The following is a 22279-nucleotide window of genomic DNA, read 5'->3' as shown; positions in this document are numbered from 1 at the left end:
AGAAGCCTGTCAGATTAATTGTAACTGTTATTCAAAGGCGTAGCCCTGTCACACTGATTCTTTCTAAGGGTGTGTTGAATAGTCAACCACTTATATGCTAATTCAATGAGCAGGTGAAATCAGTTGATTAAACAACTGGATCCTCCTCACTGAAACCAATGGAGAGCCATTAAACCTTGACCTTAAAATCAATATATATATATATATATATATATATATAATATATATATATATATATATATATTGCTTGTGGTTAGGAGAGGGTAGGGTATAAAGTGTATAATCCCCACTTTGAACTCTGTCACATTTGAATGTAGTGTATGTTACTATCACTACCTCCAAGTAATAGGAGGGGCACCACTCTTGTGGTTTGCAGCCCCATCCCCCTCAGACATAGGTAATTGATGTGGTTGAGCTTCAGTTTGGATATCTGTAAACAGAAATGTAGTTAGTGAGTGAATTTCCAAGTAGTTGCAGTTCTGGAGAAGAGGGATAGAGTGAATGTTTAGTGCAATATCTTGGATGTGCAACAGGTGAAGAGTGATGAAATGTGGAATGGAAATGTTTATGACCAAATTAGAGCATATGACCTGCAAACTTGTTGATGTAAGCACCTTAACTACTAAATTGTTCTGGCCTCTGTGTGTGTGTGTGTGTGAAGAAGAAGAGAGATATGTCATTTGTGTAATGTATTTCTACTCTGTGTGAATTAAATGAGTTATTAATTAATTAATATACCCATTTTATAACCTGCAACTAATTAACTACTAAACTTTATTGCATGTTTATTCTGTAATTGACAGTATTTTACATACTTATTACCACTGCTACTATTATTATTATCATCATCATCATTGTTCGACTGTGGTCGAGACAATGGAATTTACCATGCTACGCCAGACTTTACAGTCCATCATGGCATTACGGAGGTCCTGTTGCTGGATGCCTGTATCCCTATTATTATTATAACTATTATTATAAGAAAGACTTATCCATACAACTCAATAATTTTGTAGTTATTTTATATAAATTCATTTGTTATTTCTTGGTTTTGCATTCTTACTGATTCTTTGGCTTTATTTTGTACATACTAAATATGTACATGGCATTCAGCAACATTGTTGTAATATCTCATTTTTGTTTTCCTATACCTAATGCCAAAAATAGAGAAAGAACATATCTTAGAAGATGGTTTATTGTAAACCCATTAAAGTTAAATGAAGGAAACACAAACCACATTTTATAGATTGCAATAGTTAACTGCCACCACCTACTCACTCTCATGGCTGACAGGAATGTAATTGCTGCAATTAATATATTCAACAAAAGAACTTGCTCTTATTTCTAAACTCTTCGTTTTGTCTTCCTTAGTTTATATTCTGTGATTCTAGTGTTGAGAGTGAATTGTGTCAGTCAACCACTTTGTTGTATGTTTTGTTCCATGTCTGGAACAGATTCCTTTAAAGTGGTGGTGGTGGTGGTGGGGTTTCACATTTTCCACTCTTTGGTTTCTCATTTTCTGTTTTGTTAGTTCACATTTAACTGAGTTGTACCTTCCATCTTTGTTATCTGGCTGGAATAGATTCATTTCCAGTATTGAGAATTTTCTGTGGAAAGATAAGAATTCCTGAAAGAACTTGTATTAACTCAACTTTCCAGTTTCTACTTCCCCATATCCTTTGACTTAATGTCAAATCAAGATTTTATTGATATGTTCCAAGTGGAGTAGAGACGATGGTGGGAGGCAGAAACACTGGGCTTACAGTAATTTTCCATTCCTTTTGGTACTAAATTCATATTCCACTAGAACTGATTCAGTTTTTCATCATTTGAAGCAAGTGAGATGCCCAAGTTGTTATTATTCAGCCACAGAGCAGCTCTGAGTAAGAAGCTTTATGACCAGAGGTGATTTAGTGACCAACTAATTCCTCTTCTCTACATACAGTGTATCAAGAACTACATTATCTAAAAGGTGAGTTTTGAAGAAAGACTCTCCTAAAATGTCAGAATTCACATTTGGTTTCTCCAGTTTAATTGATAATCAAACCACAAGCTGCACTCTCATGTCATGGTTGAGTAATTAGTAGCTGTAAGAAATGCATTTATACACTTATAAAACAATTATTCCAACAAAATCACTCCACCATGCAAATTTGACAAAAGCTGTAAAACAGTCTTGTATTTACTATAGTAATGTTAATAAAAAAAAAAGATTTTTTAAAAATAAAAAAGTTTGTTAATATATAAATGCAAGCAATTTTTCTAGAGATTGGGTCCCTGTATAAAGTGTCATTTGTCATTTTGTAAAAAAGTAAATAAACAATAAAAAGGTCCAGCAAATTCAGTTGATTATAATACCCACCCACCCTTACAAAAATTCATTTGGATTATATAAAGAAGACATCATCGTCACTTAATGTTCACTTATCTATGCTTGGCATCAGAGGGAATTTTCTATGACCAGATGTTCTTCTTGTCATCAAACCTCACCTGTTTCAAAGCTAGGTGATATTTTCTCATGGACATGTTCTTCGTTGAAATTGAAAATGAACAGCACCACTTGTATGTTGGTGATGCTTGTTTACAATCATAGATAATGTTAAGAGAAAGATACACAGAAAACACACGTGCACATGCATATGCGCAGACACACACACACACACACACACATGCATGCACACACATGATAGGCTTCTTTCAGTTTTTGTCTGCCAAATCCACTCACAAGGCTTTTGTTGGCGCAGGGCTAGAATAGAAAAGACTTGCCCAAAGTACTGTGCAGCGGAACTGAACCTGAGACTCACATGGTTGGGAAGCAGTGCTCTCTTTCTTTAAAATATGAATATGAAAACAGTATTCATGAACATTTTTTCTTGAAAGTCATATGGTGGTTGGAGTTTGGAAGGGCATCCAGCCATAAAAGCCCTGCTAAAACAGACAGTGAAGCCTGAGGCAGTTCTCTGCCTAGCCAGCCCACCAAACCATCCAACCCATACCAGCTTGGAAAACAGATGTTAATTGATAATGATGATGATGATGATATACTTTTCTCAGTCTGTTAAGATTCTTCTGTCCTTTCTTATTGTTGCTGTTGTGTAGGTTGTGTGACATATTTTATTTTTAATATACTGTAGGCTAGGTGTGGGTGTGTTGTAAAATGTTTGCTTCCCAGCCACTTGGTTCTGTGTTCATTCCCATTGCATGACACCTTGAACAAATGTCTTCTACTATATCCTCAGGCCAACCAAAGCCTTATGAGTGGATTTGGTAGATGGAAACTGAAAGAAACTCGTGTGTGTGTGTACTTGTGTTTGTCCTCCATCACAGCTTGACAACCAGTGTTTGTGTGTTTACATCCTCATAACTTAGCAGTTTGGCGAAAAAGACCAATAGAATAAGTACCAGGCTTTTAAAAAGTAAGTACTGGGGTCGATTTGTTTGACTAAAAGTCTTCCAGGTGGTGCCCCAGTACGGCCACAGTATAATGACTGAAACTAGTAAGAAGTAAAAGGTATACTATTCCAAAGGGAAGATTTTGTGTGCACAGTTTGTTTCATATTCTTCAGTACTCCTTTGTCTTTGTGTGATTGGCTAATGCATCCTTCCCTTTTTTTAAGAAGGTAGAGTGTGATTTGAATGAATTTGATGGGTATTTCTATCACAGCAATCAGCTGCATAGAGGCTCCCTCATTGATTGAATTGGAGTGTTGTATGATGATTCTATCACAATCTTTTCATCTTAAATGGCAGAAAAAGACCAATCTCTTACTTGAGTGGACAGCAGGAAATAGTCTCACACAGCAGATGAAGTTGTATTACTTTGAATTCAAGTAGCTCTATAGCAAAAGAAAATTTCAATATCATATGCTTTGAACTTAATTGTATGTGGGCTTGTTTTAAAGTAAATAATTTCTTCATCTAAATGAATTATGTGGGACATGATCTTCAAAACCTTCTGTGTGTGTGTGTGTGTGTGTGTTAAGAATAGGTACATTGTATTCTGGTAAACTGTAACAGGCAATTAAAAGGGTTTATTTAAAGAAAAGCATCTGGTTTTTAAACAGGGCATCTAAAAGCCTCATTCAACTCATACCTGCTTAGAGAAGCAGATGTAAACACTATGATGATATATATATATATATAGAGAGAGAGAGAGGAGAAATGTGTGTGTGTGTGTGTATATCATATAAAGTTTTTCATGTAATAACTACAAATGAAAGCAACAACAATAGTAAATTTGTTTGCTTTCAATTATTAAGTAGTAATTAAAGAGAAATGGTTAATAAAAGAAACCCATTAATAAATCTATCTTAGTTAATATGTGTATTAATGACTTCATGAGTGTGTAGGTATTGAGTCATAGAGAAAGATTTGAATAGCTTTCTGTTAACACCTGGTCAGGTCTGATTGAGTATGACCATAAGCATTCCTGTTGAGACCAGGTTATCTTTTTTTTTATAAATATAGTTTATCTCAGTCTATATTATCCATCATTTGCTTTTTTTTTTTTCCATGACATTTGAGTCAGTTTTATGGGATTTTGACTGCTATTTCTACCAGGTCAAATGACCATATAGACGATCCTTGGCTATTTTTATGTAGATTTGCTGATGTTTAATCTCTGATAAACTGTGATCAAGAAGATTTAGATCAAAGTTGTTCCAGCCTTATAGGTACCCCAACACCCAATACCAGAATTATGTTATCTAATTTGTGTTTACTTTCTTGAAGACGATTTTGTAGGTGATTTGGCTGTTCTTTCTAGTAAGCTGAGTGATTGAGTAGAGGTTTCTATTCTGTTGACTCAGTTTGTGAGAGTCTACTTCTAAGAATAAGCTAAAGGCATTATATGACAGAGTCTGTAGTTGAGTGGAAGATTTAAAATTCAAAATGTTAGGTGCCATTGTTGCAGATTTCAAGAAATATGCAATGTTTTAAGTAGATTTTATTGTCTTTTCTCTCAAAAATATTTTTGTTGCACTACATATTGAAATTTATACTACCACTTCCCTTAAACTAAACTAAATTTTTACAGACTATTAAACTAAATACATGGCAGTTTATATCTCATTAGAAGCAACTTTATTATTCATTTTCGTGTCAATAAAATAAGTATGAGCCATGTTCTGAAGGGTAATACAATCAACTAAGCTTCTTCATTACAAATTTCTTGCCTCAGATCATTATTTGTATTGCCTTTATCTAAAATAGTTGGCATATTCTAATTTAAAATAAGTGCTTTTGTCAAATACTTTGTTGTTAAAACTATGTTTTTCTTCTTAATTTTTCCAATAAATTTGTATGAGACACAATTTCTGTAAATTTTAGGCTCTAGATTACTTCCTACAATCTGTTCATACAAATCTTATTGGGAAGTAGTAAGAAATAGCAGTTGGGTCTCCTACAAATCACATCCTACTATTTAAACAAAAAAATGAAAACTGTGTTGGATAATTTAGTCATGTATTGAGTAGGCTTAGTTATGACTAGTTGGTCACAACTAAAACACTTTTGTTTACATTGTAGTGATTTTAAGTAAGGCTCATAACTCTGCTTGTCTCAGTTTGTCTAACTGATGCAATTAAGTTCTGCAGCAACTGGCATGATATCCAGCTGCAATAGTACTTCCTTTAACAAAATTCTTATCTTATTTCTGTCATAGAGTTGTGCTATTACAAAATCTGTCACTTTAGTTTCTCTGACTGAACAAAAGATGTTTCACTCCTACTTCATAGTTCACTGATTAGTGGCAGAAAGAGTTTTCATTTATTAAAAAAAAATTTGCTCCAATAAATAAACCATCCTCAGAGTTATTTATTCTTGAAACAATTCTAATTTTCTATATGGACCAGTTACATTCTTGTACATTTATTTAATGATTCTTCCATCACTACTTCAGTTAGTATGGCAAAGGATATGCTTCACTGATAATGCTGTTTACTGTTAGTACCTGGAGTTATTTCCCATACTTTACTGACCCAAACAATATTAGCCAATGACTAATTTTGTTTTCCCCCCTCAGTATAATTATTTGTAGTTGGCCTCTTAATGCTCCCTAATTAGGTATGTTAACATTTTCTCAACGTTTTAATTAATATATATTTCAGATATAGAGGAACAGAAGTAAATAGTTAAAACAAAGCTAAACAAAAAGGAATCCCCTGCAATTGATATTTTATAGAAGGTTGTATGTAAATTGACAGAATCAAGTAAATCATTGGACAAAATGCTTTGTGGTACATTCTGAGTTGTCTTTCATCCTTCCAGACAGAGATAAAAATTAAGTACCAGTGAAGCACTGGTGTCGATATAATTGCCCATTATATTTGAAGCCGCATAACTCTGTTAGAAATTATTATTTTGCAATGTCAAACGTGGAAGGTATTTTTATATATCTTTAACGTGTAGTCTGAGAAAATTTTTTTAATTGCAAGAACAAAATTATATTTTAGGTTTATATTTATTTATTTTGCATATTTTAATGAAATGTAATTTAAACCATCTTTTAGCTGCCTTCAATGCAACATTGCTGAGTGAATTAACATTTCCTGATCAACTGAACAGTGTCACAGTTTAGATATTAATTAATCCAAGCAAGGCTGGGTATGGCTACTAGTATTTATATATATATATATATATATATATATATATATATATATATATATGTATGTATATATATGTATGTATGTATGTGTTTGTGTAATTAGCCTTTGATATAAGTTAATTAATTACATAATTTGAAGATAATTAAGTCATACATGTGTAAAATGATAAATTTTTTCTGGGGCAAAGGATTTCATAAAGCTGGAGTTTATTTGTGGCCTATTTAGTTTGAAACATAATTATGGAGCATGCAAAAGATGAACCTGCCTATAGAATATTTTCGTAAGTAACATTCCCAAAATATTAATATTTCCTTTGCTGATGTCTAGACAACTTCTGATTGTAGCTTTTGATCTAGCAGAAAGCTATTCTGTTGGTGAACATCTTGTTTTTTTTTCTTCCTCCCTAGTTGAAGTTTCTCTAGGACTACATTATCCAATGTGCCTGTCCCGTTTTAGGATTGTAGGCTATGATTGGTGTTTGAATACCATTTGCAGCAGGCTGAGAGACAAAATTGTACCTCTCTTATTGGCTCATTCTCACTGCCGATGTGTGCATTTGTGTATGTATCCAATCTGTCAGATACTTTGTATATTTGATATATGTTACTGCCTGTGTTGCAAATATCCTATGTAGAAGTAAAGGCCAGGGTTGTTTATTTTACTTTCCATTTTAACAGATTTTCCTCTATCAGCATACTTGGGTTGTGAAAGAGTTTGATGTCTTTAACAGGCTTTTACCTGTGGCCATCACTTGCCACAAGACAACTGATTCTTCTTTGTTCTTACATTCCTCTCTACAGTTCATTAAGTTGAAACTACCCCTGCTCTCTTGACTGTCTTCCAATTTTACCCAAAGTAGGTCTTCCATATGAATTTTATCAACATTCCATTATTTGGCTTAATCCTGGCTTTGTTGTCAAAACCCATTTCTAACATAATGTTTGGTTTGTACCTTTATTAATGAAAGATCAGTAAAATAACAACCAGTAAGATATTAGTAGGATAGGATTAAATTTTAAATTAATTCACAAAGAAAAGAATTTGTTTTCAAGTATGAGAAACCTTTTTTTCCTCTCATATTAAAAAGGTCTGAACCTTATAGCCTTTGAGACCATTTTATAGTGGAAATATATACTCAATATTCAAGTCGTGTATATTTTCTACTCTTTTTGTTTAAGTCAAATAGCTACCTCTGATTCAGAGGTGAGAAAGATAGTACTACACCAGTGACTGCCTATAGATTCTGTCTGAATCCATAACTGTTCCTTGCCTCTAAAATGAAAATACTTTCTTTCAGGATATCAATTCATTATGGAGTATTTTTTTCTTGAAATTATTTCCCATTCCCATTCAGAGCTGCTGAAAGTCAGTGAATGCTAGATTTTCCTTTATTTTCTCTGTCCATGAAGGAAATTTCCAAAATTATGAATTTATCATGCATTATATCCAGTACACCTTCCAGCTGCTCTGTGTGTGTGTGTGTGTGTGTGTGTGTGTGTGTGTGTGTGTGTAGACAAAAGTGAGCTAAGAGAAATAACTCAGAGTGACCAGTGGCATGTATGTGAACAACACAGACAAATACAAATATGTCAAATACCATACAACATAAATTCTTGATTTACTAAAGTTATCTTTGCCTCATGAAGATGTGTCATAATTACCAAATGGCAATTAAGATGAGCTCCATATAAGAAAGGGAGATAATCTCAAGAATCATAAATTCGCCAAAGCTGACATGCCATTAAGGAAAATGGCAGGCTTATTGTCTGGAGATAAGAGCACATTCATGGATATGTGTTCCTGCTTCAGTAGGTGTAACTACTACTGAAATTGACCAGTATCCAAGGAATTTACATAAAAAGAGTATAAAATTTCTGGTACAATGTTAAATTCAGTATAGTTAAGTGGAGGGAGGTGTTATTGTTTAAGTTCTTTGTCATTTATATTCTTGAGCTTGTTGATGGAGGCTGCATTGTCAGTTTCATCTGTGTACCGTATTTCCATGATGGGATACATTTGCTGAGCTTAATGCTTTAAATTTTTAGCCAGAGTTGAAGTGGACTAGAAGGATAGTTCCCATCATTTTAACAGCATAGTAAAAAGAACACTAGGTCTTTTCGCTGTGTCGTATATAGAAGTTACTGATTATGATGTACCCTACTGGCCACTATCATCTAGTAATCCAAGTATAAAGCATATAAGTGGTGCAAAATTTGCTCTTTACCATTCAAAGATCTTGAAATGAACTTTAACTCCACATTTTATGGAGAAGTCAAAGAAAAAAGCATTCATGTATACAGTGTACTCTCTTCCAATGGCACAGCCATCCTTCATGTCTGGTTTGTTTTCAGCAGGAACACTTTGTTTCTGTAAGGGGCTAATACTGCTACAATTTGCAAAAGCTATAAGCATTGTGTCTCTTAGACCTTATAATAAGAGATGCTTGTGTGGCAGTTTCATGAGTGAAGTAAATGTACTGAAAATTTTGCGTATGGACAAGTTGTTGAATGCTAAGGTTTCTTTATGAATAAAAAATGTGAAAAAGCATCAGAATGCCTCATTGCTGAAGATGCATTGTCATTGCTTTACCTTGCTGGTATTTGGGTAACTTCATCAAACCTGTTTTGCAGTGTCAGAACAAACATTGCAGTATTAGATCTCTTGATGATTATATGTACAGATGTATTTGATGAACTTTATTGAATTGCAGAACTCAAAATTGATTTTTATAAAATGTCTCAGTAGGAGTAGGAAGTAGGGAACTATCCAGCCATTGTAAATTTTGTGCTACCCAACCAAAGTTTGAAAGTCTTAAACCTCTTTACTTATTCTTCTGTATCAAGGATTGCAATCTTCTATTTAGGTCTTCTTGTTAAGTTATTCTGGAAACTCTTTGGTGTATTTGATGCTTTTCATACAAAGTGATTTTTTGTTGAAGACACTATAGGGACCATTAACCATCTGGAAACTGTTGATGTGATGGAATCAATTTTGATTAAATTGATATTCTATTTGTAAATCAAATGTGTGCCTGTGACAAGTCCTTTTTTTCCATGGCATTGTGGATGGAAGCATCATGTACCTACTTCTTGTTGAAAAACAAATTATATTTGGACGTGGCCATAAATTGGAAGCTACATTTATAAAAAAATTTGTCACCTTGCTTAAATTAAAATCAGCTGTCATGTCATAATCAGCAGCAGCACAACATTAATAAAGTCTTTTTGCTATAAATTGTCATGTTGCTCATGATTCTAGGGGAAGAGAGAAAGAGAAAATCAAGCAGAAGGAAAGGGTGAGAGAGAGAGAGAGAGTGAAGTGGTGAGTAAAAAGCTAAAAGAGAAAGAGGAATACATAGCAGTAGAGAGGGAACCAGAGGGAAGAGAAATAAAATGACTAGAAATAAAAAAAAAACTTTCAATGAGAAGCAGGAAGAGAAGTAGAATAGAAAAACAGAGATTCAGCACTGTGGTGGTGGTGAAGAAGTGGTGATACAAATGAAAAACATAAGAAAATGGATAAAGTCATATAATAAATGCTTCTGTGAATTATGTTTCTATTTTGTCTGACTGAAATTACTAAAAATATGATTTAGTGTAGTAAAGTTGTTAGAAGCAGGTGAAAAAGTGTCACCAAGGATTCTAAGCAAAAAAAAGGGATAACTCATTGCAACATGGTGGGGCATTTACATTGGGGAATTCAATGAAGAAGTATTAGAAAACTTTATTCTAACATTTGTCATTGTGGTAGATAGCCCTCCCCCTTTTCTGTCTCCGCCCCTGTACATCCAGATCATGTCTGTTTGAGTCTCCACTCCTGATTACAGAAGATTGACATGATAGGTGATAAATTTTGTTTCTTCTTGTTTAACTACCCACGCAGACAGACACACTATACATGCAAAGACATGCATGTGAATAGACTCACATACGAGAGTAAGCATGCATAGTACACTTGTGAAGATGTGAAAATATACATGCTGATGGACATGTAGTCCCTCATGCATATGCACATATAGTTACATATGTATGCTCAATGACATGCACACACATATAGCCACTCCTGTACACACATAGTCACACATAGCTACACATATATACACATATGAAGATCTACAGAGTAAAGACATACAGAGATTCTAAAAATTTCATTTTTGTCTTTACACATTGCCTTGGATTTAAGATTGAAATTAAAGGATCAGTATTATTACTTACGTAAATCTAGTCAACTGCACTATCTTCCACTGGCCTTTTGCCTTATCAACAGAAACTAGTGTTTTCTAAATATCAAAGGAATAACTGGAAGCTTGTTCTATTGTGTGGTTGCCATGAAGAAAAATATAAGGTGTATGTGTATATTTGGAGCAAGATTAAAATACATTGCCTCACATGTGCTAGTACTTCACAAAAAAAAACTGACATCATCATCATCCAGTTGTTGAAAGAGTGAAGGCTTAAGCTGTGATGATAAAAAGTCTGTTTATGTATATTGTTCAGAAATTTAAGGTCTGATGACATAGCAGTGGTTATGACTAAAGCAGTGTTGGTATGGGTGGGAGTATTTTCAAAGCACAAAAGGTTTGATAAAATACTCCCCATAAACAGCTGGATTTGGGGTAAAATGGAAAGTAGTCAAGAAGGAAATTAGGGTTAGTTTCTCTGACTCAATACAAGGCAAACAGTCAAATAGAAAACAAAGAACCCTCAATATTTACTTGTGCAGTAAAAAAGTATTCATTATAGCTGTAATATCAAAAAAGTCTTTATGGTTTTGCTATAACTGAAGACATTTTCATTGACCAGATGGCCCTCTGTTATTTACACAAAATACTTCAGCCGGCAGATGTAGTAGCTCTCCACTGTTGTTCCGAACCATAGAATTAACTGAATTATCAGAAAATATTAAAATATAAATGTAGATATAACACTGCCACCTTGTCCTCTTTCTTATTTATCTATTTTTTTTTCAACTTTAATTTCAATTTTAGTAATGATGATATTGATTTGATTTTATTGATCCAAGAAGGATGAAAGGCAATGTTCAGCTTAGTGTGATTTTGACTCAGAACACAAAGAGATGTAACTATTTTGTTCAATGATTTACTGATTATTGTCAGCCGCTACCTTCCTACGAAATATTTATTGGTGCTATATTTTGGGGTATGCATGTTGACTTAGTTTATAGTATAAACATGTAGTGTAAACACTCAAACATTGTTGTTATCTTTCCAAATCCTGTTGTATTTCACATGAAATTTTTGGTCCTTCAAAGTTGTCTTAGTGTATAAGTTGACCTACCTTTTCTGATTGTAAATTTTGGTCTGGTTGTAAATTTTGTATGTCAGAAAATACAGTACTATTATTATTCATAATAATAATATTCTCAAAGTTCAGAAAATATATCCTTATTTGGCACTTTGCAGTGTTTCATCATTTTTACATTCTGATGGGATTGACATTGCCTTTCATCCTTATAGATGTCGATAAAATAAATACTTGTCAAGTGCTAGGGTTAATGAAATCAACTAAACCTCTGCTCCATTGTTTCCATTTTCCCCACCAACAAAGAGCTTAGGAATATTTTAAAATTCTTTGACATTTTCTCAAAGTGGTGCTCCTGCATGACCACAGTCCAGTGACTGAAACTAGTAAAAAGATAAAAGGATTTTATAGCGTACATATTTATTTTTTGATAATTTTGCATTGTTCATTCATTTTGCTTTGTTATGTATCAGGACATTGCATCCTTCAAAAGTTCCATGCTTCCTGAAATTCATAAGCACCACTACTGCACCTATGCACCCTTTCTTTTTTATGCCTCTTTTACTGTTCACTTTTCTGTCTTCTTGTGTTTTATTCTGTGTACTGTGCATATACTTCTTGCTTACATTACTGTCTTTCTTTACTTGACATATTGCTACTTTCTGTCCTGAGCATACATTAATCTCATTATTATTATCAGTGGTTCTATATGGCCACCTCTGTAGTATTGGTGTTTATCATAATGGAAGTAGCAGTGAACATGCTGCCTTAGCAAATTTTGTAGACACAGCTATAAACAGAAACAGTTTGAGGGGGCACAAAAAGATTTTTTTTAAATTGTAAAAATGTAAACTGAAATGACAATAGCAAAAGCACTACCAGTACCAATTTATTTTTTCTAGCATTACTGACTAAAAAGAGCTATTGGACATGTGTAAACTCTGGACAAAAGAAAGTGTAGAAGTGATATATCATAAAAGTGAATGATTACTTGTCCAAAGAACTTGTGCAAGAAACATGAAGGGGAAAATTATATGCCTCTGATTCTTTAAAAAGTGGGGTTGGAAGGAGGTTATTCAGACTGGTTGTTGAAGGCAGGCCGCCTAATTGTTTACACCAGGATCTATTGCCCAAAACAAAGAAAATCAGTAAGGGAGATGGATAGTATTAAACAACAGCAGATAACTATGATCACTCTGAGGTTGCAAAGCCATAATCACAGCTCCAAGAATAGCCAGGGTGAAAGCAAATAGAATCACTTCATTCACAGAACCACTGGCACCTGGAGCCAATGAGACTTGGCTCTAGGATGCTGAGGGATCTTAACTTTCAGCTCAATGCCAACCAGAAGTTACAGACAGCAGTTTCACCTCACAGTCTTGTACTAACAGGAAGATGGAGCTCTGGAAAAGATAGGAAACCGTCAGGGCACATACAAAAAGATTATGAGCCCAGACTGGAGGCAAATATAAAACTGGAAGTCTTTCATCAAAAATTTCCACTCTAGAGTGCCTAAACTTTATAGTAATTTGAAGGATTAACCAAAGCCTGATCAAGTTGATGATAAACCTACAAGGGATAAAACAAATTTCATGCTGACTGAAGGAAGGATAAGGGCAAATTTTGGTTAGTGGGATATGTGGTGATCCCACCTTCCTTTTACTACAAGTGAAAGGAAAAGTGTATATGCATTTTATTAGCTTGCAATGCTGACTTTGTGCCCCAAGGTTGTTTAGTTCCCTGCTTTCCTTTTTCTATACTTCAATTACCTTTTTTGCCCCTCTGTCCAGCAATGCCCACTCTTATACAGATGATACAACCTATCATTCCTCCCTAGTCCTCCCCAGTTCTGCATCATCTATATGCAATCTAGAGTACACACATCAAAGCTGTACTTAGATTACATCCAAAGAAAGGTCACTTGGTTGATTGGCATTAAATCAATAACAGGCATGACCCACAGGTATGCTGTCTCCTCTCTTTGTCTTTAGTATCATTATCACGGCCTCCATTCCTTAGAATTGGCTTGTCTCTCCTGTTCAATCTTTTTTCCACATCTTATCACCAACTCCTCTAGCTCTGCACTAATCACCTTCCCACAACATCAGTCCTCTGGAATCTTCCCCCTACCAATTTCTGCAAGTGTTGATCTGCAACAGTTTTAAACATACAGCTTACTAGTTTTGGGAGGCCTGTGAAAGTCATGGGCACTGTCCTTTCTTTCAGACTCACAACTTAAAAAAAACAAAAAAACTCAAAAACCCCCTCCAAAAACTGAAAGAAGGGTGTTAGAGACCCACATCCCATACACATTTTCTGAAAATCATCAATATTTTCCATCCAGAGATTTACGGGATTCCTCTGTAGTTTGATAGTGGTACTTTAAACTGAGTTTGTACAGTAGTGTTTTATGGTTGAATCTGAAGTCATAAATCTGTGTGTAAGGTTTTTTGAATATATCTATACCACTCAAGATCTGTATGTAAGTTTTTTCCCTGTATTTTTAACTTTGTAAATTGATAACACAGTGCAGCAATAGTATTAATTACCTTTACCTATGTGGCTACCATGGCAAAACAAAGTCTTTTGTGTGCATTCTTTACATATCTTCATTCACCTTGTGTGCGCTATTGTAGTTAATAGGATAGGAAAATAGTTATATTCATAACTTCTTTCTGGTATACAATTCTAAGTTGGATAGAAGAATTACTCATTCTTCTGCCTACATGTTTTTGTTATTTTAGATTCATCCATTTTTAGATATTCGCCATTGATTCATTTAGTCAAGACCTCCCTCATTTGCAATGTTTTCCACATATTTCTGTAATAAATAAATTTTAAAAGAGTGTAAGAGAAAACTGTCTTTTTTAAATTTAAAAAAATTTTTATCCCTACAATCCTAACTATAGTTAAATTCTCAAGGAGAATTATCATATGTTATGACCTGTAATGTAGCACAGGCAAATCTCAAAACCTATTCTTGATTCGCTAATAATGGTCTCAAATTTTGGCACAAGGCCATTAATTTTAGGAAGAGGTTGGCTGGTACTTATTGTTAAGAACCTAGTATTCTTGTTGAAGCATTTATGAACCAGCAGAAATAGGCATGTTGTCTTTTTCTTTTCACCAACATGAATTAGTCTACATTTAACATTATTAAAGTAGTCCATGTGCAATCAATGGACAGTTATTTAAGAACTTCTTAAAATGAATGTATAAAATTAATTTTTATCTTTTCTTTGTGGGAAGTTTGGCTCTTGCCTAGTCTCAGCTTGGTGTTTATTTTTTTACAATATAAGTGGGATTATTCTCCCACTAACAAACTACAACTAAGATATTGAGTGAATTAATTGTTTCTATTCAATTTTATCTGTGAGGTTACAAAACTTATTTTATTGTCCCCAAAAGCATGAAAGACAAAGCTGACCTCGGCAGAATTTGAACTCAGAATGCAAAATGCCAGAAGAATTGCCACTAACATTTTGTCTGGCACACAATTCTGCCAGCTTGCCATCTCGCCGCTGCCACCGCCTGCCGCCGCAGCAGTGGCATTTGCTAGCACAGACTCAAGACTATACATTTTGGATGGGAGGGTTAAATTTGATCCAAGATGGTTGTATAAAATCATTAAGTTGTTATTGTTGGGAAGTTTATGGTTAATTAAATTGACTACCAGTATTTAACTGGTGCTTATTTTATTGATTCTGGAAGGAATAAGTTTGAACTCAGAACTTAAAAAGATATAACTAAATGCCACACAAAGCATTTAATAAGCTGTTCTATCAATTCTACTAGCAAAACAGTTACAATAATAATATAGATGCGTAGCTTTGGTATAAAGACACAACTTTGTTGTGGGAGGATGTATAGTCAAATGAATTGTGGGTAATTATTTTATCGGCTCTGGAATAAGGAAAGGCTAAGTCAGACCAAGTAGGGCTTGAATTTATGAATGATAAGGGATATAATTAGATACTGCAAGATATTTAGTGTAGCTTCCTCCAGTTTCTACTGCTCTTCATAATTTATTGTTATCTGCTTGTCATGACCTAAGTTTGCATGTTATGCTTATAACAATCATATCTACAATATGAAATAATATACACCAACCTGGGCAAAAAAGGCAACAAGCTGGCAGAAACATTAGCACACTGGGCAAAATGCTTAGCAGTATTTCATCTGTCTTTACGTTCTGGGTTCAAATTCTGCTGAGGTTGACTTTGCCTTTTATCCTTTTGGAGTCGACAAATTAAGAACCAGTTGTGTACTGGGGTTGTTCTAATTGACTGGCCCCTTCCCTAAAAATTTCGGGCCTTGTGCCTAGAATAGAAAAGAATATACACCAACCTGATTTGTCTTCAGCTCATCCCTAAGATAAAGATATACCTAAATTTGAATTTTTTACTTTCAAGTTTTATAAAGGCTCCTCTGTTTTCTGTTTTGCACCATCTATTAGAAATAGTAGCTAAATCTGTCTTAAATCACATTAGAAGAGAACATCTGATAATGTAATCATAGATACACTGTTAGAATAAATGCTTAACCTGGGTCTAATTAACAATGATAGCTTTATGACTTCTACATACATCTTGAATAAGTGGAAACTTAAAGTGTAAAGATTCTTTCATTGGCTTGTACTTAGATCTGTTATTAATTCTAGAGTTAACTACAGTATTTAGTTTCATTCATTTGCAATTTTTGTTCCCATATAACTTGGACATGCTGTGTTTCAATATCTATACAAATGATAAAATAACTACCAGTATATACTAGGTATACCAGTTTAGTTGTCTGTACTTCTTACCTTACAAAAACAGTTTGATGTATGAACAAGAAATAAAGAAAGAATAAAAGAATAAGAAGTGTCTTTCAAAGCAGCATTGAGTTTCACTGAAGTATATGAAATGACTGACAGAAAGAATTACTATTCCTTAAATTATTCACTCCCACACTTCTTAGAATCGTGTAGTTGGTATTTTGGGTGATAATTTTAATGGTAGGTTCTCCAACTCAATATCATATATTTTCATTTCTTTAAAATGCTGAAAAATCACTTAAGCCATCAACAAATATTTTAGTGTCCATATTTCATTTATATTTTGTAAGAAGAAAGTCAATAACCATCAAAATTCATAACATGAAGTGGTGTTATATGTGGAAAACATTTTTATAAGAGTTTTTTTAAACACTATTTTAGAACAATGCCTTTGTTTTATAAACATTGTTTTATTTTGTTGTTGTTCTTTCATTATATTTCATTAATTTTCTATTCTATCTTTTGTGTAATAGCTTTAGTGAATTTGAGAATTTGTGTATTAATGGGGGGAACTGATTTTATTACTGAATATCTGTCTCTTCCTACTTGTCACAAGGAGCAGAAGCTCTTAGTTGAACTGGGACACAGTATAAGTGGCTATTGCAGAAGTTAATACTTAAGACTCATGTAAGCCAGCAAAAGTGATTTTAATCTCAATATTCTTGCTTAAGAAAGATGAATGTTTTAAATAGATTTTTAACGAATTGAACACTATGAAAATTTTTCTCTGCTTCCAAAGAAAACTCTCTTAGATAAACATAAATAAATATGTAAGTTATTGTTATATATTCAATGTATGGCGCATTAAAAGATTAACTAGAAATAAATATATGGTGAGGGATAAAGATGATAAAAGTCAATGATGAGTATTGTTTTCATTTTCTTGTAAGTACCAAAGAAAATTTTATACAGGTTGGGCCTTATCATTGTAGCATAGCCTTTGTACTTGCTGAAATGGTGCTGAATGAACTGCTTAATGTGTACGAGATGATACATTTAATTGTTTAGATGCTAAATAATTTGGTGATCATCAGCATTAATAAAACATTTTGATTGGGAATCAAAGAAGGAGCATACATAATAACTCAATCTGCAAAAAGTATTGGCCAAATCTTTTACAAAGCACACCATCAACATCCTATCTTTAATTAGAAAAACAAATAATCAAAGTATGTAGTCAGTCCAACATTTCCTGAAGAAGATGGATGGTCATGGATTTTTTTTTAATATTTTTGATTTACAAGTCTGCTTGGTCAGGGTTGACCTAAAGTTAAACTACAACAGTCATAACAACATTGTGATCACCATTACTGGGAAGAAATCAATTTCTGTTATGAAACACACTTTGCAACCATGTGATCTCTTGTTCAGTCTCATTGTGCTACACTTTGGGCAAGTGTCTTTTACTATAGCTCCAGGTTAACCAGTGTGTGTTATTTTGGTAGGCAGAAACCCTCTGTGTGTGTGTGTGTGCATGTTTGTATGTATGTGTTTCTTTGTGTTTGCCCCTCACACACACACAGAGCTTTACTACAGGTGTTGGTTTGTTTACATCCTCATAACATTGTGGCTCAGGAAACGAGACTGATAGACTCAGTACCAGACTTTAAAAATAAGTACTGGTGTCAATTTGCTCAACTAAACCCTTCAAGGTAATGCTCCAGCATGGCCACAGTTCAATGATTAAAGCAATTAAAAGATTAAAAAGATAAAAAACAGCATGAAACTAAGATTGTTCCCTTTTCCAGTCTATTTTTCTTTTCTGATAAAAGGTAAAATAAAGTTCTGGCAGAGAAGAATATATTTCTCACACAATTTATAACAATTTTTCATCCTTTTTGTTAAGATGGTAGCTAAACTGTGACATCAAAATGACTGTTTCCATTTATATGAGGAAGTTTCTGCTTTGCTGTTCAATGCTCTGCTGACTCATTATTATGACATTATCATATATTTACTCCTTTTCTCTTAAGTTCTCTCTCTCTAACACATGTACTAGTCTTACATATCTTAATTTAAACTTTTTAGAACTATATATAGGAAGATGATATCTCTCAATTGCATGTTTAGGTTAACATGGCTTTCATTTTTTCCTACTTCATTGTTTTGCTAACTATATACAGCTTACGATATTGTTCACTGTAATGAGACACCTATTTCTCTCACTCTCTCTCTCTCTCACTCACACACACACCACACACACACACACTATTTAGCCAATGTAGGATGTGTATGTTGCCACTTGACCACTTACAAATATGGTAGCCAAATTTTCTCCAATCCACACATGACCACTTTTGTTTTTTAAAAGGAGACTAGATCATATGTTCTTTGAAAAACTGCATCTGAAAAGCAAAAATTATTGGCTGACTACAACTTTGATCAGAGGTTTGTTGATCAGAGTGCTGACCTGTGGTTAAATAATAATACATTTACTATACACTCACACACATACATTCACTACATATACATTCACTTCACACTCACCTGTATTCATCCACATCACTTATATGCACTAAATACAAGCATTGATTTGATAGTGATGTATTCACTGTGCACTGATACATTCACTACTAACATGTGCATATGCATTTACCACACACACACACACACACACACTTGTATTCACTAAATGTTAGGATATGATTGTAGGAAGATTTAAATACTATTTCTAGCATGTCAAGCAGCCACATAAACATTTTGTAAGTAGATTGCTGCTCAAGCAAATACCTAAAAACCACTTCAGCTGCTATTCCAGGCATGATCCTCATGTCTTTTGGTATATCAGCAATTACTTATGTCTATAGTTGATCTCTGATGATGATGATATTTGTGTGATTCTCTCTGAATGCTTACATTATTTTCTACTCTCTCTCTCTCTCTCTCTCTCTCTCTCTATCATCATCATCATCATCAAAAAGAGATTATTTTTCTCAGTTGAGATAAGGAACAAATTTTTGTCTGTTTTAAGGATACAGAGCCTAAAATATACTACAAGTGATTTTAGGCAAGAGTCAAAATATTTTATTGCAACAATGTACAGGATTTTGCTAAAATCACAGAACTTACAAATATTAATGCAAATTGTGGACTTTAATATTATCTACCATCATCATTCCTGTGTCTGCTCCCAATGATGGCATGGTTTGAATGGGTTGTCACAGTCCATATTATTAATAATTCCTATCAAGAGCTACTGTTGTCAAGGCTGGAGGATCATGCATTTAATTTTTGATTTGAATTGTACAGTTAGATACTTTTCCCTTCACTAACTACTTTACAAAGTGTACTAGATGCATTTTATTGTGACACCAACACTAAAGAGGTTGTTATGTTCTAAGCAAGACAAAGCTAAAATGTCTTCAAAGCCCTGTTTTCTCTGCATCTTTGTCAACCCCTTTACACAGTGTACTGAGTGTCCTAACAGAATTGTTGGGGTTACTAGCACAAGAAGATTTCCTTGCACACATAAGAGCAAAGAGTACTTGCTGTGCTAAGTTGTGTTCATTCACTCAGGGCAGCAATGATAGGGGGAAAAAAGCCAGGATGGATGAGTGAAGGAAGTAAGTGCATGATAGTAGTAGCAAAGTGACTGAGGTGAGAAGGAGAGAGAGAGAGATAGAGAGATTAATCACTGGTAGTACAGAAATAGTGAAAGAAGAGTGTATTGGGTACAAACAGATCTGATGCAGTCTCTTGTACATAGGTCTCTAGATGGGCAAGAGTGGTAAAATATTATTCTACCTCTCAGGTTCCATCACCACCTTTACTTTATAATGTTCACTTTGTTGTGCTTGCTCAAGTGGTGGGCCTTCTCCATGGTAATCTTCTCCAGTACTATGTATCACCAATCAACACATACCTTTCTTTGTCACATGCGACATTTTGAGAACAGTTTTTACTGTTCTCAAATTTAAAAGTCTTTTAAAAGAATATTTGTATAGTATTCAAATACAAGGGGTATTTTCCTTGTTTCTGCCTAAGGAGACTGAGAAAAACTTGAGACAATTTAGTAAAAACTGTATTTATAGTCTATGTTCCTTATCATGACGAAATTTTAAATATAAGTTTTTAAAGATAAGAAACAGACTATTTTGTTTCTTAAGTTTACATTTTGAAATTTTTAAGTCTGAAAATTTTATTTACACGGAAGATTAGATAGGGAAACTAAATCTGCAGGTGTTTGTGCATTCAGTAAGTAATACTTGAAAAGGATATATCTACTAACTGCTAATTGCGTATAAGAAACATGCCTGGATTGTGGTGGTTGTGGTGGTGGTGATAATGGTAGTTAGTAGTCATAGTGGCACAGTTGTTTTTGTTGCTCTTGATGATGACTATGATTATGCTCATTTTGATAATGACCATTGTATTAGTTCTTATAGTAATGATGGTGGTAACAAAGATTTATGATGATGATGGTGGTGGTGGTACCAGTGATGTAATCAGAGAACTTGTGTTGAGTCTGGTGTAGGGAATGTGATAGGAAGACAAGGTGGTGATGTTGATAATGACAGCAAGCAGAGGTGCTAATATCAGTAGTGATGATGATAATGATGATAATGATGGTGTATGGAATGATGAAGTACTGATAGGGATGGGGTAAGGAAATAGAGGAATAGTAATTGGTAATAAAGGCATTGACGTTAGTGATGGTGATAACAATTATGATGATGATGATGATTAAATGATGACAAGAGTAAAGAGAATTAATTCATTTCAGGATAGAAATGCTTTTATATGCTGGTTAACAGTAACATCTTTATTTTATTTATGTATCTTATCTTTCATTTGAGCACTATTGATTGTGTGTGTGTGTGTGTGTGTTTAATACATATACATACAAACACACACATACACACAATCATATATATATATATATATATATAAATATTTATTTATATGTTAGTACATGTACTATGTGTATTTGTGTAAAACCCATGCCAGCTTGGGAAGTAGATGTAAAATGGTGATATGCACAAACATACATGCATGCACACAGATTATGTAGTGATTTTACATTATGTAAAGTGGTAAACAATATTGCATTGTGCATATGCATATAGTTCACTCTACTCTGAGCAATTATACACTCACATGTACTTCCATTACGGAAGAGAGTGTAAAGGAACAGGCAAAAACATATTCAATATCAAAATGGTGTGAACTAGTTTATTTAGGCTGATCCCACAGCTTGTTACACTAGGTTTCCCTGATGTATGGTCAGTTCTCTAGGCTGGAAATATATGGACAATAGGTAAAGTGTATACAAGAGAAGAGCTATCATTTACAAGCCTTACCCTTTTCTTCTTCCCTAGTCTTTTTTCTTTCCTTTCTTCCTTATTCTTTTCTCTTTCTTCAATGATGTTTGGTAAGTTTGTAAATGTGGATTTTGGTCTTTCTATTATTCACCCATGTTTCTCTTCAGTACCATCTCTACTCCCACCAATTCTATCAATTGCTGATTTTGTGGCTAACTGCTCTATTTGTATGTGTCCACCTGCCTGTGTGTATATGTGTGTATGAATTTGATTATGGGAGAAAAAATTATACACTTAGTTAACTCATGGATAGGCCAATCCACCTATTTGTAAATA

At 33.9% G+C, this 22279-nt stretch overlaps 1 protein-coding gene and 1 long non-coding RNA gene across 12 annotated transcripts in view; one reads left to right on the top strand and one right to left on the bottom strand.

Moving 5' to 3' along the window:
* LOC115212426 (sorbin and SH3 domain-containing protein 1) overlaps positions 1 to 22279 on the top strand; it is a 504251-nt gene that overhangs the window by 348276 nt on the left and 133696 nt on the right. The gene's annotated exons all lie outside the window — the stretch shown is intronic.
* LOC118763657 lies at positions 1325 to 11107 on the bottom strand. Its single transcript, XR_004999426.1, has 4 exons — positions 10820 to 11107; positions 8964 to 9859; positions 5677 to 5681; positions 1325 to 1335 (listed from the first exon to the last, which is right to left on the bottom strand). It is a non-coding gene; the product is annotated as an uncharacterized LOC118763657 (long non-coding RNA).

Source organism: Octopus sinensis, linkage group LG5 (genome assembly GCF_006345805.1).
Source record: "Octopus sinensis linkage group LG5, ASM634580v1, whole genome shotgun sequence".
NCBI classification, from domain to species: domain Eukaryota; kingdom Metazoa; phylum Mollusca; class Cephalopoda; order Octopoda; family Octopodidae; genus Octopus; species Octopus sinensis.
The sequence above is the reverse complement of the archived record's forward strand: the minus strand, read 5'-3'. Positions and strand labels throughout refer to the sequence as shown.